Consider the following 27,024-nt stretch of genomic DNA (forward strand, 5'->3'; position numbering starts at 1 on the left):
CATGTGGAACATAAACATAAGCCAAAATATACTTAATAAAATGTTCCCTGTATACTTTCACATGAGAGCTCCTACAGTGCCCTTTAGTTGTGCTAACTACTTGCAGGTTGTATTTTTAGACAAAGAGAAGTCAAAGGACAAAAAGAGGAGACAGAGTGAAGATATAAATTCAAATATGCTGATTTGGAAGGACTTTGGATTTTGTACTCATAAATTTAATATGTTGGAGTTTTTTACAACACATATAGCCAATGTTCATTCTAATGCACAACAGGTTTTCTGAATCTTTAATTCAACAAAAAAGAGAAACATCTGCATCTCACTTGAGAAAATGGTACAGGATAGTAAATTTAGTGTATACTCATGAGATAAAAGACTCAATGAAAGAGTGTGGATTTTCAAAAAAATAAAACTCAATTTTGGAGAAGCTTCATGTTAAAAATAACTCACAATTCATTTAATTTTGTCATCCTTTATTCAAAGATCAATTATTTCACAATAATATTGGGCAAGATTTTATGAGCATGGCAGCTGAATGGAGATTTAAAGCAGGATGTATGAGAGTTTAGAGAGTATCTGTTACTCTTCAGTATGCTGCACAGCAGGAAAAATAAATTAAAGAAGCAGAGGAAAAGAAGAAAGGAGTGTTTCAAAGCATCAGCCATCTTTATGAGTAAACTACATAAGCATCTGGACCCATAACTTTGTGTCTTCCTTATATCCCTCCTGATGTTACCTGCACCCTGCAAAGGTTTCTTGAGTAACTGAGAATCTTCGATTTGCTCTTCACCTCATTGGGTCAGGCAGAAGAACAAACATTCTGTATGGACATGGAATATGAGGAAAAAAGGGAGGAAGAGATGGGTAAATAGGAGATCTAGGGGTAGACTGTGATCTTCACCTGCCAAGAGAGTACCAGAGGCACTGCAGACCTTTAGTCCTACATCAGATACTCAAATACTGGCAACAACAAACCACAAAAAAAACCCCAAACCAAACCAAACCAAAACCCAAAAAACCCTCCCACAACAAAAAAACCCCAAAAAAACAACCAAACAAAAAAAACAAATTCCATGTACAGAAAAAAAAATTAACTGTAAATTTTTTCATCAGTGCTGCTTCTATTTATCATTATTATTTATTATTATTATTTATCATTATTATTATTCTATAATCACCTTTTTCTACAGTAAATTTGTTTTGTCTCTTTAGCTTTCATCTCATTTTCTTCCCACTATAAATAAGTAAATCCCTGGCTTTTTCCCCCAGTGCCTTCAACTCAATTGGATAACAGCTACAAATTTGCTTCCTAAACATCAGAACCTATGATTTTAAGAACCACCATATAACCTCTAGACAAGACAATCTCATAAAGTTCTTTTCACCCTAAACAATTCTGTGATTCTATGACAATGACAACATTAGTCTCAATGACCTCCTTGACAACCTCTCTTCAACTCAGTGTACTGATACATATTTTATTTTGGGCATCTATCAGACCAGTACTCAATGAAGTTTATCTGATCCCGGGCACATTCTGGTGACAGGTTTTCAGGTTACTATCTGACCCTTGAATACAGTATAGTCAGACACAATGGAATAAAACCAACTATTCTTCCCTTTCTTTTATGCATAAGATACATCACTCAGAGTACTAAGTGATACTAAGGGATTATGAGCTAAGCATGAATTAAGATAATCTTATACGTTTTTACATCTGCTGGGGTTTAAAGAAAAGTTGTAGATTCAAAGACATTTCATTTAAAGCCACAGTGTTTTCATGTAACTCTAACAGTGTATGGTGAAATTACTAGAAAATAAATTTTAGTTCAAATTATAATGTCAATAACATCCTTTTATAAGTTCTTGAACTGTGGATTGCAGGTAATTAACTATAAAACATTAGTGAATACAAGCAAGTTGTTTATCACACTGATGATTCCCATTAAAATATTGTTTAAAAAGGCCTTTATACTATTCACAGTTCCCAAGTGCATCCCATTTAGGGCAAAAATATTTGTGGGAAGGTCAAACACAAGTGACCTCATGTTATATCATCACACCAGGATGATCCAACAGCAACCATTGCTAAGTCTTTTCCTACATTTCACTTCCTGGTGCCCTGATTTCAGGGTTCCAGGACTTGCTTTGAGGAAAGCTCAGTTGTTATCTCTTACTGAAACACTCAGGGACTTGAGAAATCCAGTAAGCAAGAGGCTTGTAACATCTTTAAGCTTCCCAGCCCTGTACCAGATCAGAGTGCTAACAATAACCTTCATTATATTTAACAAAGAGACCACATAAAATACTTGCTCTTTTTTGCCCTCTTTAGTCTTTGGGTACTGTAGAATTGCTAGTTATAGATTCTGAAACCCTACACATAATTAAAATTATCCCATTGGCTGTCACACTAACAGACACTATAAGGTTTTATGTCACTAGAAACCAGCAGCTCTAACAGCCCTCTTCCTGTCTCTAGCAATCATACAAAATTGAATTGAACAAAACTGATCAACTTCACTTCTTTAAGCTTATTTCCCAAAGGTTTCAGTCCAAAACTCCCAGCAAAAGCTCTCCATCTAAGTCAGTGGGTGGGAAGTATGAAATCAAGTAATAAATGGAGCTCTTGGAGCTTTAATTTCCCAAACCCAGCTGTAACCTAATCTAAGTTGTAACTAGAAAACATGTATAATATAAAGTCTCTGCTGAAAGTAGTGTTCTTTCTGCCTCTATAGTCACTGAAGAACCCAAAAGCAAGCTGAGCTCCTGAGGTTTCTCTTTTCCAGTTGCTAACACCTGTCCAGATAAAACACAGGAAACTTTACCCCATCCTAAAGCAGAAGAAAAAGGAATTTCAGACTTTTTTTGCCTCTGCTCCCCTCATTATTTCTTAGTCCTTGGAGACTACAGTCACCAGCTGGATTCTTGGGTGTCTCATTTTGAAAGCCACACTCTAACCATAAAGTTCACTTTATAATTTTATGTAGGCAACAGGGGCCTAGGTTAAAATGCAACAATAAGGCACTGGCCAGAACAAACAGCAATCTACTTGCTGCTGCAATGGCTTCAGGGGAATGCAAAATTAAGTCAGCTCTAAATCTGAAAATCAAATCTAAATCCCAAAATTATTTTGCATCAGGGTAATAGTCATAGAATCGCAGAACCATAGAATCACAGAATTATAGAATGACTGGGGTTGGAAGGGCCGTCTAAGGGTCATCTAATCCAACCCCTCTGCTGTAAGCAGGGACACCCTCAACCAGATCAGCTTGCTCAGACCTTGTCAAGCCTCACCTTGAATATCTTCTGGGATGAGGTCTCAGCTACCTCTGGAAAACCTGCTTCATTTTTCCAGTACTCTTATGGTTAAGAACTTGTTCTTAACATCCAATCTAAATCTCCTCTCATTTAAGACCATTGCCCCTTGTCCTGTCACTACAAGCCCTTGCAAACAGCCCATCTCCAGCCTTCCTGTAGGGCCCCTTCAGATACTGGAAGGTCACTATTAGTTCTTCCCAGAGCCTTCTCTTCTCCACACTGAACAACCTCGGCTCCCTCAGCCTGTCTTTGTAGGAGGAGGAGTTCCAGCCCCTGATCATTTTTGTGGCTCTCCTCTGGACCCACTCCATCAGGTCCATATCCTTCCTGTTTTGAGGGCTCCAGAGCTGGATGCAGTATTCCAGGTGAGGTTTTACAAGAGCAAAGTGCCAGAATCCCCTCTCTCAATCTGCTGGCCACTCTTCTGATGCAGCCCAGGATGTGATTGGTCTGAGCTGCAAGCATGCACTGTTGTCTCTTGTCCGGCTTCTCGTCCACCAGCACCTCCGAGTCCTTTTCCTTCAGATAGAAGCAGGGCTGCTTTCTATCACCTCATGCCTCAGCCTGTATTGATAGTGAGGATTGTTCTGACCCAGGTGCAGGGCCCTGCGAAACTCATGGTGTTTACCTGAGCCCACCTCTTCAGCTTGTCCAGGTCCTTATGGATGATATCCCGTCCCTCTGGCGTATCAACAGCACCACTCATCTTGGTGTCACCTGCAAACTGGATCACGCTATCTACATCATTGATAAAAATATTAAAGAGTACAGGTCCCAGTTCAGACTCCTTGGGGGGACACCACTTGTCACTGATCTCCACCTGAACTTTGATCTATTGACCACTACCCTCTGGATGCAACCATCCATCCTTATTCACTGAACAGTCCACACATGAAGTCCATATGTCTCCATATCTCTCCACCTTGGTGAGTAGGAAAAAAACTTTGTGGTTTTTCAACTTGGAAGGTGATGGGAGAGAGGTTGCAAGTGCAGACTAAGGAAAAAAGTTGTTGAGAACTCCTCATCTGTTGTTACTAGCTCACCATTCTTGCTCTTCAGGGTGGGTTATATTTTCTTTAACCTTGCTTTTTTCCATCGACATACCTTGTCAATGAATCAAGAATAACAAGAATCCTTTCTTATTATTCTTCACATCCCTTGCCAAGTTCAACTTCAGCTGTATCCTGCCCTTCCTGACCTCATCCCTCCACAACTGGGAAGCATCTCTATACTCTTCCCAGGATACCTGTCTGTGCTTCCACCGCTTGTGCAGCTCCTTCTTACATTTTAGTTAGACCATGGGTTAGGTCATGGCTCAGCCACTCTGGTTTCTTTCTAGTTTCTTCTTGCTATATTTTTTACACTTGGAGGTTGAGATCTCTTACATTCCCTGGAATCAAAGCTATAATCATAACTATGTTGGAAGTAGCTAAACAAAGTGCAACTTAAGGCAATGACTCCCCCTGGTTACCTGTTATCTACCTGTGTTAGCTAAGGAGAATCTAATAGACAATGTGTTCTTCACATCATCTTCTCTCAGCTCCTAACCCTAATGGGACCAAAGTCATACCCCAGACGTGACTTATACACAGGTATTTGATAGCTACAACAACACTGGCTCTGTGATATAAACCTTTGATAACAACAGCTTTAATCCTGTCCCTTTTCACTGAGGTGAATCCTGCATTAAGCTCAGATATCCAAGCCTGTTTGTACAAGATCTGTCCCAAATACCTCCACACATATAGAACAGCTGGCTCCTAACTTACAAATTCCAAGGCTTTTTTCTAGAGTTAACCTTTTTTTTGCCTTCTATGATATAACCTGAAAATCCAAAAAGTTGAGCTAATTGTGCTTCTCTGTTCCAAAAAATGTCAAACAGCTTTGTTTAAAATAAAATTAAAAAAAAAAAGGGGGGGGGGGCTGGTCTCAAAAACTTCTGTGATTGAGGATAAAGCATTCAAAATCAGAAAGCTACATAAAGATATACTTTACCTCAGTTGCAGCTAATGGATGAAATCTTGACTTGCTGTCAGTACACTCACTGTGAATAAAGCCCAATATGAAGAGCTTGGAATTTCCAGCTAGGTCTTGCCTGAATCTCAGCACTGAAAGGACCAGCAGATAAGCTTATTAAACACTTTCATTTTATAAAGATTTCCTTTGTTCCCAGAGGAAAAAATTACTCAACCAGCAACTGTAATCTATTCCACAGAGTGGAATCAATAATTGGCAGGAAGCAAAATAATAAATAACACTGCCCTGCTGGATGGAAAGAAATGGAAATAAGATTTCTGGTGCAAATGAGGAATGACAGAAGTAAGGGAGGAAAAAAAAAAAAAAAAGCCCCTAACTCCATTTGCAAGAAAATGGGATTTGCCTGCAATGTGACTGTGAGAGAACAAAAACATGAAGAAAATACCTTTACAATATGTTCTGAACAGATAGTGTTTTCTCTAGAATAGAAACACAACTACTGAGTAAAGTAGTTTTCATTCCAGTTTTAGAAACTTGGACAGGTTGCAATGCTACTCATTTCACTGTTACAAATTTTCTCATTATCCGTCAAATGGTAAAATTCAGAGCTGTACAACTGCTATTGGAGCCCTGCTGAAAAGAGCTATCTATCTGCCCTTACTCAGGATATTCCATAGGTTTGACCCAGGATGGACATTTTTTCCCTGACAGAAGCTGAGTTTCTATAGCAGTGCAAGGTGCAAGGCATCCAGCATCCTGCATCCAGCATCCAGCCCCACTGGGACAGGGCTGGGGATGGGAGGCATCCTTGCTCCAAGCTGTTCACATCTGTTTACCTTCTTCTATTTATAGTATTGGGTGATATATATAATAAAATAATAGCATTTACTATAATAAATGAATACCTATAGTACTACAATAAAGCCAATTAAACTTACTTCCCTTGAGACTCCATGGGGATTTATGTCTCTGACATGAGGAAACCTAGAGGATGCTGCTGAGTGGAATATAAGTTTCTAATTTTCTAATTCAACAGTCTTTGCAATTAGGATTCATTATTTCTCACATCTTTGCATGCTGATGTTATACACAGTTGCACTCCTTGCTTTGAGAATCTCCAACCTACTGAAGTGCCACAGTTTAAAAGATTTGTCTCTTACCTCTTTTTATTTTTTAAAGGAGAATGGCACTGGAAGAAATGATTGCAAATAAAGTGCAAATCTAGCTACTAGATTTGTCTTTCTAGATTGTACTTGTACAGATTTATATGCCAGCCCCATACTCTTCCTGGACTAGAGCAAATTTTCACACTATGACAGGGTCAGGCTCCAAAACTAAAAAAATTCTATAGCATAAGAGTTAAAGCAGCAGAAGTTCTGTGTGAGTGACATCTGAGCACTGGTCCAACGTCATTATAGTTCAGTGTTGAAGTATTCATAACATAATAATATTTTTCCGCAAATAAAACCTGATACAGATTATCAGGACTCATATGCATCAGTTACAGTAAGGTTTGTGTAGACAAGATCATCAAACAAAATTATGAATATTGAAAAGGTCAAAAAAATCTTTCATATTATTAAAATTGCTCCTCTTTTTTTGGGGGGGGACCAATGACTTGCTGTTTATTCCCCCAGCACACAAGATGAGCCAACATTAATCCATTCTTCTGATAAAGTTTACAAAGAAAATGAAAATATTCACAAAAGTAATACACTGACATTCCGAGTTTCACACTTCCCAATTTAATGACCTCTTTCTAGATGGAGCAAAATCTTTCTTGGCTCTCAGCATATAAAATGATCTCTTGGCTTATTAGAAATACAGACTTGCCCAGACTGGGACTGGAGTTCTGGGAGTTCATGCTTACTAAAGATATTAGTATTCCCTACTGATTTTTCTATACTTTCTGCACTTGGTAGGAATAGTGAATGGCAAGAGGAACCTTTGTCAGTAAACCTTGAAAAATATTTCAAGTCAAAAAACCATTATCAGGCATTGTTCCTCTTACAGACAAAGTTAAATGCAGAACTTGATCTGGAGATCAACAAGTTATTTTTTTCCAAGTTTTTTTTTTTTTTTTCCTCATGTGTTTGCTACAGAAGAGCTAGGTATTCATTGGAGATGATAGATTTGTATCCCTAATAATGTAACTACATCTTGCAATCATTTTATGAATGGTTTGAGGGACTGAATAGGTTTCTGTATGTGTGAAACTACTAGTCCCTTAAAATTTGTAACCATTACAGAATTAGGGATGGAAGGATGGGGAGATGGTGGGGGGAGATTTTCACTGCAAATAAGACTAACATGTATTTCATGTAAACTTATTCTGAATTTTTTTTTATTTTCCTGCAATAATTTAAAAACACCCAATTGTACCCAGTAAGATTCTTACAGCTTCTGGCTAGCAAGAGTGGCTTTTGAAATGAAAGGAGGTGACACAGTAGCTCCCTTGAAACATTGTCCTGAGACATCCATCAAAGTTTTGGAGACTCTGGGAAATGTTCTCTCACAACTCCTGCTATAATTTCCTGTCTATGCCTCCCTAGAAAAAAAATCTCAGTATGCCTTGCAGCTGGAAGATGCTCACATAGTGGCTTTTAAGCAAGAAAAAATAACTGTCTAGTTGATGTTGACATCTGTTTCACCTCTGGCTGACCATGTGGCAAAGAAAAGCAGACCCTACCTCAGATCTTCTTGACTGGTCACTAACATTTAGTCAATTTAGCTGCTGTGAAGGACAAAAGTATATTTTGGTTGAACTCTTAGTTTGATGTCAGTCACAACTTCAAAAAAGGAGACAGGACTATTCCCTGCAAGAATGTACCAGAGTAGACAATATCATGGGTGTGTTGGAATGGCAAAGATGTGGTATGAAGCATGGTGTGAGTAGAATGTGTCCAACTGCAGTAATATCACAGGCCAACCTATGGCCACATGATGAGCATTAATATGGAGTATTGAGCTCTTTTCTTCATGAAATTTCTGCATTTTGATCTCTAGCCAGAAACTTGAGCTCATGGAGATGATAACAGATCTCAAATCTAATTTCATCGAATGAAGTATATTAGTTTTGAATCTAGGAACTAAACTGAATGCTATGACAATTTATTACTTGCTCAAAATTAATTAAACTTCAGGGAAGGAGAAAAGACCAGAAAATTGCATGTTATTGACATAATTAAAAAGCAAACTTGGTTCTCCTATTTAGTTTTTATTTTGTTAGGAAGAAAAAAAGCTTAGAAAGAAAGAAGCTTTTTGAGTAAGCTGTTAAACTAATTAAAAGTAATAAATTCCACTATCTTGAGATGAAGGCATAGATCACTTGTTAAGGATGCTACACAATGTCATTTACTAACATTAGAGAAGTGGAAACATCAACTAGCAAGTGATAGCTAGCAAAAAGTATCAGACAGCATACAGATTGATTTCTTAGCAATCTCCTTTAATTTAAACACTCTTCAATGCTGTAGAAAAACCTGTCCCATTGATAGCACTGAGTACAGAGAGAGAGAGCAGCTCCAAGAGTGTCTGCTCATGTTTGGAAAAAAATGGTGTATAGGCAACATAGATGGGGGTGCAGTGTTATTTTAGGTGACAAACACATTGGCTTTAAACCATTTTGCAAAAAAAGAAACAAATATATAAATTTTTAAAACCTCCACAGGCCAAAGGTCCTGCCAGAAGCCCTGTTCCTGAATGGGCTTCTCTCCATGGGCTCCAGCTCCTGCCAAGAACCTGATCCTGTGTGAGCTCTACATTGGCTGCAGCTTCCTTCAAGGGCCACGATTCTGCTCCAGGATTCCTCAGCAATCTGGAGTGTGGAGCTTTGCTCCATCATGGTCCCCAGCACACTGCAGGGGACAGTCCTGCCTCACCATGATCTTCTCTGTGGGCTGCTGGGGAATCTCCTGGACCACCTCCTTCCCCTCTTCCTTCAGAGGAAGGTGTCTGCTTTTCCCACATTTTCTCCTTCTCTCATGCTGCAACTTTTTTGTGCCCTTTCTTTTTACTGGTTTTTTACTCTTTATTAAATACATTCTCACCGAGGTGCCACCAGAGACACTGATGGGCTCAGCTTTGGCCATTGGCAGATTGATGTGAGATGCCTGGGACCAGTATTTGCCATGGGGCAGCCTCAATCTCCTCTCACAGGGGCCAATCCTACAGCTCCCCTCCTGCTGCTTGGAACCTTGGCACAAAATGACTTTAGAAAGCTCCACCAGGGTCATTAGATGAACCATTCTCCCCGGACTGCCAGGTGACAGCCTGTGTTACCAATCCCTGTGATTTATTCTTGGTCTCAAGCTACTTCCCATTTTTTAATTGCAACCTGGTCCTGTGGCTTGCATAAAAAATCTCAGACATCATTTTGGTTTCAAATGCACTTTTATCCCTCAGGGCAGCAGATGAAAGTTGGGAACTCTGAGTCTTAACAGATCAAACATGGGAGGTAAATTAAAATGAAATAAGTTGCTACTTTTAGACCACATTGCCATAAAGCAAATCTCACGATTAATGGATGTTTTCCATTAGCCCTGAAGCACCCCAATAGTCCAGATAAAATACAGCAGCAGGGTCTGCAGTTTTATGTTGATGACATACTTCAGCAGTTTCACACTCATTAGATATTTCTGGACAAAAATGAATTATTTTTTTTAGGAGTAGCAAAGGACTGATGTAAAAGCAGCTACGGCAAACCCACAAACTCCCAGGAATATTCTTACAAGATTTATTGCATAGTTTTTGCACCTGAACTTACAATCAATGAGCAATCAGGAAAATAGCATTATATTTGTGTTAACTCTGCTTTTACAAAATTTTTTTAAATCTTAAGATTAAATTAGACATCTCAGGGTATTAAAGAGAGACATAAAGCAAGAATGGTGAGACACTTTAAGTATGGTTTCAATCTGCCCTGGTGGTTGGACCAGCTCCACTTTGAGCACAAAGTCATGCTAAAAATGGACATGCATGCCTCTCATTAAAGCAAGAGAGTGCAGTTAACGGCAAACATTAAATGACCTGAAAGTAGGAATTTTAAGCTTCCCAAGCTACTAGTTAGAACATAAAGTCCTGAAAGATTCCCCATGTATTGGCATTTGTGCTGAAGATACTAAAAGGTCACCAAATTGACCCTGATTTAGTCCATGCAATGTGTTCTTCCTGCTTGTCATGGGCTTTGACAGATCTGCTGTGAGAGGTCAAAGCAATGAGGAATCAGCTCAAAGGTTCCTGAGCTCTGACCTTGAAGATGTAACCCTAAACCTTGCTGGGTATACTTGAACTTTGGGTAATGATAAGCCCACTACAGCTGGATGCTTTCATGTGCATTCATACAAAGCTACAAACCACCCAAGTTTCCTGGGCACTTGTGGGATGGCAGAACATGTGCCCTTCTGGGAACAGGGAGTGCTTAGATAGGGAATTTGATAGCCCACTTCATTTAAACTTTTGTGCAACTGTCCAAATAGTCTTAATCCCATTTAATTGTACAAAGGATAGTGGGTATATGTTCTTACACACTCCAGTTTATAAAGGTGGAAGCACAGATATGAAAGGTTTGTACCTCAGGCAGGCTCAGATCTTGTACTACAGAAGCCCTTGATTATTAAAAGTGAAACTTGAGTTTAAAGGATCCTGAGAACTCAGAACAGGCAGGGCCTCTGTGCAGGTTAGGTCACACAGGATATAGAAATTCAGAGTTTAGAAGTTAAGAAAGCCATCATACCTTAATTAATAGCAAGAACAACAGAAGAAGAAGCAATGAGTACCCCACTGCTAAGTACCCCACTGTTAAAAATGGGAAAATGGGTTCTTTGTCTCCCCACAGAGGCCCTTACCCCAAATAAGTGTGATGTACAAAATAAAGACAAAGAAAGAGAAAGGAGGAAAAGTAATGGAAAATAATGATTTGAGTTTAGTGATGAAAATGATCCTATAGAAACATTTAATGATCAGGCAGAAGAGGAATCTATTGAGAAAAAGATTGTACGAAATGAGTGATTTATAATTCTTAATAAGGTGTCTGCAGTTTTACTGCCATACTGGCCAAGAGGGCTGTAACAAGGGTGGTACAGTCTAGCAAGCTGGAATCAGATTTTTCCTGGAATCAGGACAGATTTCCAAGCTTTCATATTTTTAAAAAACTGAGGAGTTCAAGAGTTATTTATTTTGAGAATATTCAATTTTTAAAGCATAATCCTGCCAGGAAAAGCTGTTGTTGCCTCAGGCCTCTTTGATAAGAAAAACTTGCAGTCCAGGTTGTATTTTTTATGGTACACCAGCACCGTAAGACACTCATGACAAAAAAAAAAAAAAAAAAAAAAAAAAGAAATTCACATGAGAAGGACTACAGTAAACAGAAGGGCTTATCAGGATCTGGAGGTTTCTCATACTGGCCCTGACCATCACACCCAGGGTCTGCATCTCTGCCTCTAATCCAGAACTCCCCATTAGAACCCTGCTGGGCACCTCCCAAGCAACCCTCAGCTGAGAAGAAACAGGCTTTCAAAACCAGCAAACAAACAAAAATCTCACAATTTTAAATGAAACAAAATGGTTACATTTTTATTGTGCTGCTTCAACATCTGGTTTTCTCACTATCACATCATCAAAACTTCTTATGACAGAAAATTACTAATTCTCTGAAGAGTTAATAAAAGAGAAATTCCTGTTCAGTGGGAATTTTTAAAGTAACAAGTCTCTTTACTATATCTTTTCTTCCCAAAGCAAGCAAACACTAAAAAAACCCTTCCTGTTACCTCTTTTTAGTTTCATATACTCCTTTGTTTTGTTCCTATTATAATACAGTAGTGTCCTGAAAGCAAGGTGAAACTCTTGGAAGGATAACCCAAAGGTGTGAAAAGAGGTCAGGCCAGAATAGCTGAATCTACATCTATCTACATAGGAATTCCACTCTAATTCTATTTCCCTGTAGTGAATCACCCTCAGACACCTCCAAACCAATGACAATTTTTTATGATAGGAACCAGCTGACTATGGCATTTATGAAAGTTATGTGAAACTGTGCACCTCTCCTTTTCAGGCAACTGAATTTCATTGTATCATGAAAAAAAATTAAAAGATCTCATGGATGAATAAATTTGAGAGGTTCAAGGTAAGGTTGCTTAGAAGTAGGCACTGGGACCAAATTTCTCACCAAAACCAGTGAGAAAAGTCAAATATTGCTATGGAACTTTGTTAGTTTTCCTCAAATTTAGCTGTGAATATCCAAGAGGCTACCAGGTTGGCAAAGGGCAGGATGGCCTAGATTAAATACTAGATTAAAAGAAAAATATATATTAATTTAAAAATTGGAAAATGTATCTAAAGTACACTTTCTGAGAGAATTAGTAAAATTAGTCACTTAACACTGTTGGCCTAATCCTGCACACAGACGAGAAGCACCTGTGCCCTCCACAAGAGGTCAGTCTTTTGTTCTGTTTTTTAGGGAGAGAACCTCATTCTTAGGAAGTTTGGAAAATGTTAAAAAAAAAAACCAAAACCAGATATTCTGAAAATGGATAAACTTCCTTTTTCAGCAGTGTGATTTGGAACATTATATTACAACAGCACTTCCAGCTGATTACTCCAATTTTGCATTCTGTGGGTTTAACCCAATTATCTTTGGATTTACACTCAGACTGGGAAAATATTCAGGCAAAAATAATTTTCAGCCCCTTAAGATTCACAAAGTTGTGTTTTATCCCACACTGGTTGTAATGCACTTTTATTCTTAAGTAAGGGAGTTTTTGATTTATCTGTATCAGAGGGTGATTTATCTGTAAACTCCAGAAGAGGTTTTCTGGCAGATGAACTAATTTTTAGTGTCAGCATGCGACCTCTTACTCCAGAATCAGTAAATCTGGGGGTGAATGAAGGATGTCTGTCTTTTTTCTTTGATCCAAAATGGTAGTAACTCATGTATGTGTACTAAGGTGCTGAGTGACACAGTCAGAGTTCTGACAATTTTTTGTTAAACAATAGTTTAGATTTTATTTGAATTTTCTTTCCTTTCTTTAAGCCTATTTAATGAAGTTTCTTTTAGTGAAAAACAAAAGAGGACAAGTACATTAAATTGAAAAAATAATCAATGGAAAGGAAGACTTAGAAAAGCATTTTAATTCATAACAGAATAATGTGTTGCTAGCCTTGTAAAAGTAATAAATACAGACTAACTGAATATTACATTTGCATAATTGCAGCTGCTTGTGCATTCTAGTTTTCTCTGAGTAAAGTGAATTTCTGCTATGGAAGAAAAAGTTAGGAGAAGGTTCTAATAAAACAGGTAGGACCTTACTACTATATTTTAGTAAGTGTTGAAAAGAATGCATACTACTGTCTTCTGAGGATTTTTACTGAGTTCTAGGCTTAACTCAAGGTGGTTGGCACTGAAAGGCAAGGCTATTATGGTCTACCAACCAAGCACATCTCTGACTGGTGTATTATAATTAGTATCCATAAGAGTTTAAACCAAAAAAAAAACCCAAAACCAAAAAACTCAAAACCAAACCAAAAACCCAACAAAAAAGCACAGAACAAAACTAATCTAAAAAAAATCAAAGAAGAAATGAAAAAGGTAAGATTTAAAGCCTTGATGTCTTTTACCAGAGGGAAGACAATCCAGAGACACATAACTAACTGATCTGACTCCCACAGGATATAAACACATGTAATCTATATTTTTGCTAGGACTAGTCAACAGTTTTTAAAATAGAGCTCCTGCAGGTAGTTCAAGATATCAAGGCATTAATTCATACTTTCCAAACTGAAGATTTTTCTGTTTAAGAAACAACTGGAAAAATAGCAACAGATATTTGGACATTTTTCTCTCTCCCAGATCACAGGAACCTTTGGTTTCTGATCTTAACTACAGATGGGCTCTGAGACTGGTACACAGTGCATGAGGTTGATGGGCACAGGAATGGTGGGGATTCAAGGGACAATTTAAGGAATACATTACCAGAAATAGCTTCACTGTGGATTTAATTGTTTTCCATCTAATTAAAATCATAAGTCTTCTGAGCTCTAAAACGGGGATGCAGAACATTAGCATTAGGTAACAAGTGGAAATCTAATCTAGGCAAGAGGGTAAGTACCACAGGTACTTACCAGTGTAGACTGTGAGACACAGAAAAAGAGGAAATAGGCACAAGTTGCAAGATGGTAAAGCCTAATTAGATAAGAGAAAAAAAAATCACTGTGTAGCTAGTCAAATTGTGGAATTTCTGCCTTTGGAGATATCCAAAACTCAACTAGACAAGGCCAGATGAACCCTGGAGATGCTTTTGAACTTGTATTTTTTTGGAAGTCTTACGACAGAGATACAGGGTTTAGTGAAGGGACCTGGTTTAGTGGTGTACTTGGCAGTGTGAGGTTAGAGATTGGACTTGATTCTAAAATCTCTTCCAATCAAAATGATTTCATGATTTTTGAGTTCATGGAAACAAGTCCTCTAACAACAGTGCAGACATTTGCTTTTAACAAGGATAAAAACACGAAAAGAGATGATCTAAAATATTTTCTATTTAAAGAGTCTAGCTCTGTGTTAGAGGTGCTGAGGGTATCAGTAGTTTGGATGGAGGAATCAGATCTTTTGTCTGCCTCTGAAATGGCTTCCTTGGGAAAGAATATAAAACTTGATAAGGAGAAAGACAGACTAATCTCAAAAATAAAACAAACAAAATGAGCAAATGATATTTAATATGTCAATCTGGGTTCAAATTTTATTAATACACCTTAGCCTGGCATTTGACACTCACTTTCTGTGGTAACTAAAATTATCCCTTTGAGATATTTTTATTTCTAATTTAGCTTGGATGTTCTCATAGTTCTGTAGAGCACCTGCTTTATATCAGCTTCTCACTCTAAGGGAAAAGAGAAAATTATTTTTAAAAGCCAAATTTTAAATGCCAAAAAAAAAAATAAATTAACATACAAATGGGAGCAGATGTTGCTTTCATAAAGGTTCACTGCACACACACACACAATTCAATACTACACACTTCAGATGGTTTAATCTCTCTTCTCCCTCTCATTCCACTGTGGAAGTAATTTTAAGTACTCTGCTGATTTGGGGATAGATGGTCATCAGTTTTGTAGTCTAAGTCTGTCTTTCATTTTCTTACTTTCATTACATTTAGTTGCAAAGAACCAACTCAGTTTCCTCTAGGGTGTGTCCTAATCCAGAGTCACTAAAAGGTTTATTCTTATGTACTGCAACTAATTTTGAACTTAATTCCACATGCCAATAGTTGAGTTACAGGCTGCTAGGTGCAGCTGGCTTTGTCTGCACTCCAATGATCTGACCCAGGTGTACTTTGTGCAGTCCTAAGGAACCTCTATATATTTTCTGCTATTTTAATGGTAAAAAGAGCCTTTAGTTGAGCCTCATAATACAAATATAGCATCTGACTGAAAACTCTACTGCAGTTTGTAATTACAATTGATTGTATGATTAGGATAAAGTACTACAAGAGCACTGCCTGAATAATTTTATTATTTTTAATAGATTATATGAGTTTTTCATGGAGGGACCCACAAACCAGACATAGCTGTCACTCAAAACACCTTGATACACTAAAGCAAACCACAAGCCCAGATCCTGGGTGGGGGCACCCACAAACCAGACAGGGCAGCTAATAAAAATGAGAATTTATTGCTATCAAATACCCAGCATTCCAGTGGATCACCTTAAAACACAGGTTTAGATGTCAAACAGGAATATAATACTACACAACTGGATTTAAAATTCCTAAGTTTCACAAATAGCCCTTTCAGAAGGATGACCCAAAGTTTGCACACACTCACAAACATAAAACCTCCCAATGAAGGAACCCAGAGGATGGAATGTCTCACCCAAAGGGAAGAGGACTAGCACAAGGATACATCCAGAGAATAAACACTCAAGAAATGGACAGTGAGGACACTCACAGGAAATTTCCTTGGGTGCTACCTCCACCCCAAGCCGATATCTTCCCAGCACAAACTTGCTGCTCTGAGGAGATCCACACCAAGGGTTCTCCAGCAGACTTCAGTTACACCCAGTCAAGTCCAAGGTCAGCTCTCATTGCCTGGGGCTGAGGGCATGAAAAAGGTGATGGAAGCACCTGGAGACTGGATTGAAAGGAGCACTGAGGAGAAGGACTTGTGGGTGATGATTGATGAGATGCTCCACATGAGACAGCAATGTCTGTTTGCAGACCCGAAAGTCAGCTATATCCTCAACTGCATCAGAAAGAGCATGGCCAGGAGGTCAAGAGAGTTGATTCTCCCTGCCTACTTGTTTACTTTAGTTCAGTGGTGTTGTGGAAGCTGGAGGGCCACAGGTGTGGGTCCTGTGAGAAGCTGCTGGAAGCTCCCCTGGTTCCAATCCTGGCCCCATCTCTGCCCAAAGCTGAGCAGATATGGGAAGCTGGATGTGTCTCTGAGAGTGATATATTCAAGAAAGGGAAAACAAAATGTAAAAATATAAAAAAAGAAAAAAGAGACCTCCAGAGAATAGGAGGAGGTGGGAGAGCAATGCCAGAGCAAAGACACCAAGGGTCAGTGAGGAAGGAGGGGGAAAGGTGCCCGAGCAGAGATTTCCCCTCAGCCCATGGTGAGATGGTGGCTGTGTCCCTGCAGCACATGGAGGAGCACGCGGGTCCCAGAAGGACCCCAGTGGGGTAAATGTGGATTTGTAGCCCCTGAAGTGTCTCAGGTGGGGCAGACATGGAGCCACAACCTGTGCAGGATCTGGGAGAGGGTCAGATGTGGCTCTGCAGCCGTGTAGGACCCTGTATCAGAGGAGGTGACTGTTCCCACAGCAGCCGTGACTCTGTGGGCATCCCGGGCTGGAGCAGTTCCTGAGGGACTGCACCTCACGGGAGGGACTCATGTCGGAGGGGTTCCTGAAGGACTCTCTGCCATGAGAGGGACACCGCGTTGGAGCAGGGGAAGAATGTGAGGAGTCCTCCCCCTGAGGAGGAAGGAGCGGCAGAAACACCGTGTGGGGAACTGACCCTTGAACCCCCCCTGCCCGTCCCCTGTGGCCTGAGGGGGAGGAAGCAGTGAAGCCATGTGGGCCCGGGAAGAAGGGAGGGGTGGGGGAAGTCTGTGTTTGCTCTTTTTCCTTGTTGATTAAATTAGGGTTTTTTCCTTCCTGTCTGGTTTTTGCCTGTTACTGTAATTGGGGAATAAAAACATCCCTTTCCTTGTCTCGATTAATTTTGGGTGGATTTTCTCATCCCTGTCCCACAGTTGGGGGTGTGTGGAGAGTGAGAGAAGCCCTGGCTGATACCAGATGGGCTTAAACCATAACACAACTCCATTCTAGTGAGACCTCACCTGGAGTACTATGTCCAGTTTTGGAGCCTCCAACATAAGAATGACTTAGAACTCTTGAAGAGAGTCCAAAGGAGAATCATGAAGGTGATCTAAGGGCTGGAGCACCTCTCCTATGAAGACAGGCTGGGAGAGTTTGGGTTGTTTAGCCTGGAGAAGAGAAGGCTCTGGGGAGACCTTATAGTGGCCTTCCTGAAGGCAGCTTACAGAAAAGCTGAGGAGGGACTTCTTACAAGGGCTTGTAGTGATACATTAAGGGGCAATGGCTTTAAACCATAAGAAAAGAGATCTAGGTTAGATCTTAGGAAGAAATCTTTTCCTGTGAGGATGGTGAGGCACGGGCAGAGGTTGCCCAGGGAAGCTGTGGCTGCCCCATCCCTGGAAGTGTTCAAGGCCAGGCTGGATGGGGCTTTGAGCAACCTGGTCTGGTGGGAGGTGTCCCTGCCCATGCAGGGGTATTGGAACTACAGGATCTATAAGGTCCCTTCTGACCTGAACTGCTCTGTGATTCTATAATTCTATGATCTAAGGCATGATGGAACATGGAACCCCACGGTGGGATAAACCACAGGACTTTCTTTTTTCTCAGTGCTTCCTATAAGATGAAGGTCCCTTACATGAAATTTCAAATGCCAGGCATTAAGAATTCTTATGAATGGATGTCAGTGAACAGTTATAAATTATCCTTAGGTATGTCTCATCCCTTTCTGAAGCCTATGAGAAAAGCATATGTTGCTTATACCTGCTGACTGTTCCACACCTTGTGTGAGGAAAAACACAGCCAAGGAAAATCTGCAAAGCCAACAGTCACTGTATTGATTTTTATCAATAGCAATATAAATAAAGTGGCTAAGAAACTAAATCACAAATGGGTGATTTGTCATCACCAAATGTAGACATTTCCCAAATGCTGACAAACCAGCCTTTAAGCTTTAACAAGGGCCAGCAAATGTCTTCACCTGGTATTTCCATATCCCTGCAGATGAAGCCAAACTCCACACAACCAGGATTTGACTCACACAGTGTCTTTTTTCTGCAGTGCACCATGTTGCTCTCTAGACAGGAAAGTTCAGGCACAGAAAAACTGAACTGGGAGAAGTGCTGGAACAAGTCAGCCTGCTACAATGGACAGTGTGGATGCAAATGCCTTAAGTCATCTGGCTCTGTGAACTCAAACCTAAACCCAAGGCCCAGAAACCAAAGTCCTATCTATCGACAGAACTAAATTCAGCTGGCTTTTAAATAAGCATGTAATATGGAGTGACTCCAAGACTCCAGTCCCAAACACTCTTCTGTTGACAAACCAAATATTTGTGCTGGCTGAGTGCTTTCCAAACACCCTGACACCTGCAACATCCCTACAACCTTTCCCTATCCCACAAGAGCTGCAGAGGTAGGCATGAAATCATTCACAAAAACAGTGGGTGTCTTTGATAGAGAAAATTTGTTTTCATGGGTCAGTATATAAGGCAGGTTACTACACCAACCACTGGGATCCAGATTGCTTGGCCCATACAACAGAATCACATTTGTGATTTATATCCCATGAGTGAGCCTGAACACAGACAACTACATCCATCTACTGCAGCAAAATTCTTCTCTCAGTCTTTAAAGAAGTAGATTCCAACTCCCCACATGGCAGTCTGTGAAGCTTCTATGAGATGTTCCAGCTGACTCAGTATGTCTTTGGCCCTCAAATTTTAACCTAAACTGAAATATTTTTCCTTTGCCAGTAAACAAATTGGAGAATGTGTTATTTCTATCCCCTTAATGATGGATGATTGGATTTTCCAGCTCCTGCTGACATGACATCCCTACAAACAAGATGTACATCTCTGTAGGATTTCCTGTGAAAATAAGCATATAAATTATTAAACATGTTTGCATAGTAGAAGTCAAGGAACAAAAAAAATTAGGAAGCATTCCTGGGGCAGGATTTTGTCCTTTAATCATTATAAGTAGAAAGGAAACAGAGGGGGAAGGCACCAGAGAAAGAGCAGAAAGTTAATTAAAATGCATAACCTTCTGTTGTTTCCAAGTTGCATATTGACCTGGGGAAAACTTCCAGTTTCATCCACCAGGATGCTCTGTAAACATAGACTTACAGAGGGCTTGTTCCTCTAGAATCATATAAATATGCTTTTTTTTTTTTTTGACAGTTGAGTAATTAAAACTGGTAGAATTGTGCATTATGCTACCTACCGAGTTAATTTCTACTCCTCTTTCATCATTGTATGTGGAAATTGTTTTATTTCCCTCCAGAGAATGAGCAAGTTTTTAAACTTTTTACGTAAGTGAAGCTGACTTTGAAACCCACAAAAACAGTTGCATGTGACACCCCCGTTAGCAGCTCCAAGGCAGATCGTGGTTTCAAATTTAAATATATTAATTTTTTATCTCTACCAATTTAGACTCTACTGCAAAAATCAAGATTTCTATTTGACTGTCTGACATTGACTGACATTTCATAAAGATCACATGTCACTCAATCCCTTCTACCATCAATCACTTAAAAAATTAGCCATTAAAAATCCTCACAGAGTACCTATCTTACTGGGGGAAATACAACCTGTGTTCCTGAGGGTTGACTAATATTCCCCTGTGAGTTCTGGCTGAGCTTTGTTTCTCTACTTACTCCAAGGAGCCAGGTTGAAACTTCCTTGTTCACCATCCCACAGGGCTCTTCCTGGAAGCATCCACAGAATTATCTGGGGCCAATAAACATAAACTTATAGAAGCTGTGTTTTTATTGGTGTGATAACAGTTCTAAACAAATGGGAAAAAAACAACCATATGAGAAGATGACACTTCTTTCAACACAGCAGCACTGAAAGGATACTGACAGTAACTCAAATAATGTATCAATCTCTTCCACATGCTCATCTTCCAGAAATAAGCCTATACCTCTTTGATTGCTAAAATCAAACATCAAATAGAGTACATCTTACACTCCCCCCAAATCATGGTTTTCACTTACTCCAGTTTTGATGGAAATGGGCTGTATCATGCACACATGCCTGCCCATAAACAAAGCCATTTCATGATTCTTGATTCATTTCATGATTCATTTCATGATTTCACACAACCAAAACCCAGTTCTCAGGATGCAAATTAGAACCTGAACTTGAGCCCTTCATCTGAAGAGTTTTCATAAGCCAATTCCAAATTCAGTGATAGTGTTTTGGGAAGTATTATAAGACAACATTGCTTATCTACTTCTTTTCCCTCTGCAAAAAATGTTCAGACAGTATTTTTCATCCATGACACTCCTAATCAGAGCTACCTTGCTTGTGCTAGGTGACTGAGTTTTAATAGCCTGGAGACAGACTTTTGTATTTCTTAAATGATTTGAAAGTCCATCTGCTGAAACACTTGAGTGTTTCACAAATGTTACAATCAATGCAAATAAAAAATATTAGCTTATAAAAGCTTATTAGACTGGTGCAAAATCTGAAACCTTAGAATCCTGCATAATCATAAAATGCAATATAAATGAGAATGCTTTCTTCTCACCTCTTTTCCCAGGCTTTTTCTTTGCCACGTGCTGGATATGGAATCTAAGGCCTGAATCACGTGTGCATCAGACAGGTATTAGGCACAGTAAGCCTGTAGGGATCTTTTCCTCTGCTGTACCAATTACCTGCCTTGAACAGTGATGAATATTAAAAATTCTTAGGGCTCTACACTGAATGAACTGGGGAAATCAAATCTGTGCTTTAACGAATTTTTATTAGTCTTGTTTAACAGAGGTTAGGATTATTTTTTGTTTTAATTTGGATGAGCTAAATAGTATAAGAGTACTGAAAATATCTGCAGATAGAAAATACTGGTAGTGCTCAAAAAAAAACTTGTTCATTTAGAAATTAAGGAATTAAGTGTATGCTTAAGTTAAGTAAGTAAGTTAATGGCAATCTACAAAATCATTCAAAGGTTTGGATAAAGAAGTGCCTGCTCTAACTCCTTTCAAACTCAAACAAAGCAGACAAAAGTATTTGAAAACCCATTTCTAAACCCAAAACACACAGACACAGTTTACTTGCTTTACTCTTTACTCTCTACTTTCTTGGGGTGGAATAGGATGAGTTGGTTATTAACAGTGGAGCAGACTTAGCAGGATAAGACTTCAACTACCTATACAATAAATTGTTTGACAGGAAAGGGAAAAGAATGTGTCAGGTATGGATTATTTGTTCATATTGCTTTCCAGTTTTCTGAAATACAAAGTTCAATCCTACCCCCACTGAAGGCACACAAAAAGTTGTAAAAATTCTGTACATATTTAATTAGATGTTTAAAAGATTATAAACAAGGGCAAACATATATTCAGAGAGATATACAGGCTTGAAACATATTAATCTTGCCTCTCTGGAAACATAATTAGGATGAAATTCTTAATTTTACTGATCTGAGTAAAACAGCAAGTTTACTTCCTAGTTTACTGTATTTTATATTTTCTCAGGTCAAATTTGGTATTGTGAGCAGAAGTAGCATGCTGAGCACCTGTGGTCATAAGAAATCTAATGTGTACTGCCTGGAAGTCAGAGGGGAAGGGAAGCAGATGGAAGGAAACACATAAAAAGCTGTTATTTTGTGGGATGAAGTGATCTCAGGAGTGGCACTGGGCAGAAGGTCATCATGTACCTGTGTGACAAACAGCTCTTTCTGGGACAACACGACTTGGAAATTCTGTAACTCATATTTTGACCTGTTTCCTCCTAAGAAAAGAGAGGAAAAAAAAAAAAAAAATCTCTGCCATATATTTGGAAGGAAGGCAGGCAGTATTTTGGGGAAATTAAAATTTTACTGAAGTTGGCTCCCTCTAATTGTGTTGTAATTGCTCTGGGCCAACGTTAAAAAAAGAGGCTGTCCCAGAGGGTGGAGGCACCAGAGAGAGAGAGAGTGATAATAGAAGAAAATGTATCTGAGCTGTGTAAATGAATGTCCTGGAAAATTAATATAAAAGAAGTAGAGGAGTATGGATGTCAGTGTCTCAAAAATGCTGCAACTTAAAAACATATATAAAAAAGGAATTATTACCTTGGGACTGACTAAAAACAATATAAGATTCTTTAAATATATAATGGAAAGAGATAAAGAGCTGAAAACTGAAATAATTAGCCCACTAAGGGATTAAGGAGAGACTTAACATCAAGTGAACAGGGTATAATGGGAAAATTAAATGAGTTTTGCACTTCTTAGTATTCATGAGGGAAATCTGAGGTGAAATGGTATAAATAAAAGAAACCATATTTTCCAGCTGCTGAGTGGTACAAGTGAAAGGATATCATTACAGAAGAAGACTGGGGTAAGTTAAAAATCACTAAAGCCAGATAAAGCTTCAAGAAAATGGGTTATCCCCTCAATAACAGAAAGGAACATAAAAGGAAATAAGTAACAGATTGCAGAGGTTATTTTGAGAGAAGGTATGTACAGAAGAACTTCTCCTTTAGAAAAGAAATAGTGAAATAGCAAAGGAGTAACTTGATACACAGATAGATAAATCCAGCTATGATGGTACACAGTGGAGAAATGCAACAGGAAATTTTTAATATACATATTTTATTAATGTAGGTTTGTCTTTCAAGAATGTTTTTTTTAATGTTGTTTTCCAGTAATACTGCCCAAAACAGTATCATTATTTTTAAGTTACTTTTACTAGGAGAAAAAAAAATGGGAAAAAAATCAAACACAAAAAAACAAAAAACAAAAACAAAAAAATGCACCCAAAACAGCAGTAGCATAACATTAGGGAGAACAAAATTTAAGACAGGAAATACTTCTATTTTTGGTAATTACAAATATGAACATCAGAACAGAAAAACAGTCTGTTGGAAGTGTTTTGAGTCCTAATTACATGCAATTACTATACTGCATAGAAAAGAAGTAACTTCCAAATAATTCTCTTTTGTACTGTCGATGTGGTACTCTACAGCAATTGTTGTGCATTGTATATCAATGTATGTTATTGATAACCAATACTAATAATTCATTATCCTATACAAAGTGCTTGATCTACAGAATGTCATTGCGTGAAGTAATAAAGTAGGAGTTGTGTCAACAGAACAATAAGATAAATGCAGTGACTTCTTTATTATCACCCCACACATTGCAGGGGTTCCTTCCTAGAACCTCAACTACAGAGATGTTTCATATTCAGAAAATGATCTGTGATCAACCTCTGATGATTCAGCCAATGATAATCCTAGGATTTATTTTCTCTTCCAATGCCACTGTGGTCAAAGTCTTGCCTTTCCCATTAATTAGTACATCCATAAAGTTTATTAAGATGCATAAACTTATTCAAGTAGCCATGATTAAATAATATACCACACAGGTACTGCAATTACTATCCTAAAATTGATTGTATAAATCACTGTCTGAAAGCATCAGGTGGTGACTGTAAATCCAGAGTATGCTGGTGCTTTAAGGGCATATTCACAATATGAAAGGCATAAATGCTTTCAAAAATCTTAGGTTATTATTCCATTTAGTTCAATATAGAGTGCAATGACAAACTACTTTGGGTTTGAAGTTGGGACTAATCACTCCCTGCAAAACTGGTTTTAGGTTCTAGGAGATATAAACAAAGGCTACTGAGAGGCAAGAGTAAAATTGATTAATAATAATCCAGAAATCTATATGAATATCACGGCTTATAAACAAACGTAGCAGACATAGAGTACAAAAGGATATTTTCCTATGGTGAAAAATTTGTAGGGAAAAAAAATATTTTTTTTTAATTTTTTTTTTTTTTTTTTTTTTTTTTTTTTTGTAGCTGAATAATTGTAGTGGGGCAATGGCTATAAATAGACACATTCAGACAATTACAACAGGAAAAAAAACAGCTACAAGATCCAGAAAACATTCAGGTTTCAGCATTTAAAGTTAGTTCTGATTCTTCTTATTTCACAAAAAATAAATTTTAATTGTGAAGTGGAAATAACTTTTTTAACAACTCCTTTCCCATCAGTTTGGTAGATACCTGCCTCCATTAGACTTGAGAAATTACATCAGAATGCAATTTGCTTCTTCTAAGATAAGCTAATTGTTCATTTAATAGATTTTACTTGGTACCAGGAAATATATCCAATCTGCAAATACAGGTCTTCCCGATATTAGGATGATTTTGTTTGAATGTAGGAAAAGAAATAGAGAATTAATCTTTTTCTTTTTGCTTTATTCTTAAATATTATTCTAGCTGCAGGTGTCGTGATGACAAATTTCTTGTTATTTCTCATAAAAAATAAATATGACACGAACAATACTTTGAAAGTCCCGCTCAGAATCTGCTGGATGCCCCATGAGATTTTCCTGTGATTTCACCTGTAGCTCAGAGATCAATAATCAGTTAATTTCTCCAGGCATCTGAACAGTTTTCTGCCACAGAAATCACGGAGAAGTTGTGAGTGTCTTGTTCTGTCTCCCAGAGGTGTCTGCGTCAGCAGCTCCAGACCCAGTGCTGGCCACTGCCTTAAACCAGGGCCCCCAAACCCAGAGACTGTATTGTCTTAATAATAGACATTTATTTTATAAGTGCTTATTATTTGTCTTACTGCTCATGTATTTGGGTAATTCAAGCATGCAGTCCTAGGTTTCAGCTAGCATAAATTATTGACCTTTGTTTAAAATAGTTTATGACTACTCTCCCTCAATTACTTTTTATTGTTTCCATATCTGTAGACTTTATGAACTGGTTCTCAGGTAATCAATTTTAATGCATCAATGGGAAGTCTACTTGCTGAAGGCAGGGGGGCATTTGGTGCTTATTTCCCAGGTTTCACTGCAGTTACAGACACCATATTCTCGGGTGACAGGAGAACAGTCTGCCATGGGATTATTAGGAGAAATCCATCTTACTGAATTCCTGGCTGCACCTGAGGGGTGACCCATTTCTTCAGAGTAGTCATGAAAGCAAAAAAGTTGTGTCCATCCTGTATTCTTCCCCAAATGCATTTACAGCTTACTGCAGTTTAACCTTATTGGTGTGAAGCACATCCCAGGATTTCTCTCTCCTTTAGCACCATGTAGCAGACATTTCCCCTGCTGCCAGCCTACCAGATCACAGCAACATCCAGATTTCCAAGGATGAAAGTGAGACAATTTGGAAAGTTTATTGCCACCTATGCTGGCCATTCTCTCTCTTACCCTGCACAGGCACACACATACATGTATATATATCTCCATATTTATCTATATGTGTATACCCACACGTGCACACATATAAAAAACATTTATTGCTTCAAATTACTTCCTGTCTGTGTTTTAATTAGAACTAGGGTGGGGAGAGGGAAAGGACAGAATTCCAAGAGGAGTTTGCGGAGGAATAAATCTGTCACATAAACTGAGATTGTTCCTTTTATGCAAATGTTTAACTGAATGGTTTCCTGTGAGATGAAGGGACTGGACTGATGATATAGATGGTGGCTTCTAATACAGTGCATTCAGTTTTGGGAGAGGGAGGGGAAGACTAAATAGGACATTTTTAGCTCACAGAAGATGCTGTAAACCCGGGAAATCTCCTGCAGAGGACGGTAAAGGGAACCTGGGAGCTGCAGCTCCCTGAAGCACCAAAGAGCTCAGGGGGAGACTGAGATCTGTGTTGGCCTGGGGGTGAGATGAAATTTATAAAGAGCCTTTTGAATTGTTGTGAATTAGGTCTTACTGATTTTTTTTTCCCTAGATTTACTTACCTAAAGTTTTCACTAACGTTCCCTCTGTTGCCAGGCGTCTCTTACCTTTAGGGTTTGAGCCTCTTGTCACCTGCTGGCAGCCGCAGTCTCCGTGTCTGGCAAGGGCTGGCTCAGAAAGTCTGCTCTGCCTTTCAGCAGGTACCGCAGATTCAAAGAGAATCTCGATTTTACACAGGCATTGAAATGCTAAATCACTTTAATTAATGACCTGATTTCTGCCCCTCCCGCAGCGTGCCGAAGCTGATCCATGCAGCCCCTTCCCGCAGGAGGGAACACGTACCTAGCTCGTAGGTAAGAAGGTAAAAAGGTAATGAAGTTTTCTCTTTCCCAGGAGAGGCAGACGTTCTGGGCAAGGCAATCGGTGACCAGGTAGCCCATGGAGGCTGTTGCAGACACCACCAGGCACCGCTGCAAACTCCTTGCCTAATGGCTGAGCAACTTGTAATTCCTACATTAAGCCAGGAGCCATTAAGTGTTTCAGGTACAGTATATCTTCCTGAGTTTTTCTTCCAACACCCTATTAGTTAGAGGCTTCTTATGCCCTGAAGGTTGAAAATTTATTATCCTTTCCAAGGCATATGTTTATTTATTGAGGTAGAGGAAATTAGTCTTTGTTTAGTCTTTACTATGAAAACTCATGGATCACTATAATTAGCCAGCTGATTTCTAAATTCTGCAGAGCTCGTGGGCTCGGTGATATCTTGCAGTT

The sequence above is a fragment of the Heliangelus exortis genome, chromosome 8, assembly GCF_036169615.1.
Source record: "Heliangelus exortis chromosome 8, bHelExo1.hap1, whole genome shotgun sequence".
Taxonomy (NCBI): Eukaryota; Metazoa; Chordata; class Aves; order Apodiformes; family Trochilidae; genus Heliangelus; species Heliangelus exortis.